Here is a 1,062-nt window from a genome sequence, read left to right on the forward strand (position 1 = left end):
GCCCTTCTGACTCAGTTTCCCACTTTTGTCTGAGGGCCGTGTGGTGTGTGGTGGCCTCGGAGCTCAGACACAGTTGCCCATGACTTAAATTCTGGCCCCTAAAGCCCCACTTCAGTGTTCTTGGTGGAATATCTCATAGCGTCATCAGTTTGATTCTCAGCATGGGTAATAAAAAGACCCCTTCTAGACAAAGACGATGCTTACTTCAGCACCTGCCTCGCTAGAATAGAGTCGTCTTAACTAGCAGTTTGTTGGTTCTGCTGATGTAGATTTTGCTGGGTGAGAAACGCCAGCTCCCTTCCCTGCTGTCTCTTCACAGAGCAGAGCAGCTTGGTTCTTGGGCTGGGCAGCGGGCGGGCCTCATCTCCAACACTCTCTCTGTGGCTTCTAGAAGCTTCTCCAGCCCTCCGTTTCTTCATCTTAAAGTGAGAACCGGGCCTGGAGCTCTAAAGTGTTCGGCGCCATGTTTGGCACAACACAAGCTCTCCGCTAACACTGGCTGTGCTGGGAAAGACGTTGGAATATCTGTCTTCCTCGGCCACCAGTCTTCCCAGCTCCACCAACAGCAGAAAGAGCTCTGGGCGGAGCTGAGGAGCCTTTGACCTTTGTAGCCTGCTCTTCAACCCACTCTGCTGGGTGGCCCAGGGCCATAGCCTTCTCTGGGACAAAGGGACAGTGAGACCCATGATGGCCAGGGCTGCGCGGACCCACAGAGGAGACAGTGGCAGCAGCAGCTCTGGCGACCTTCCCTTGTTTCAGAGCGGCCCACCCTCCTCCAACCTCCTTCCTGCCTCTGCCAGAAAAACGCCTAATCTCCCATCACAGACTTTGGGAACTCGAACAGCTTCCTGAGCTAACTGAGGCAGTGTGGTTGGAAGCGGGTCCCTGCAAGCCCCATCCTGTCGAGAACTTCACCTGCTCGTGGTTCTGCTTGAGGGACAGCAGCTCCTCCTTCAGCGACTCCACCTGTGCCTCCAGGTCGGATCTGCACAGGGTCAGCTCATCCAGGATCCTGCGCAGGCCGTTGATGTCCGACTCCACCAGCTGCCGCAGGGACAGCTC

The sequence above is a fragment of the Fukomys damarensis genome, unplaced genomic scaffold, assembly GCF_012274545.1.
Source record: "Fukomys damarensis isolate Sample0158 unplaced genomic scaffold, DMR_v1.0_HiC HiC_scaffold_13, whole genome shotgun sequence".
NCBI classification, from domain to species: Eukaryota; Metazoa; Chordata; class Mammalia; order Rodentia; family Bathyergidae; genus Fukomys; species Fukomys damarensis.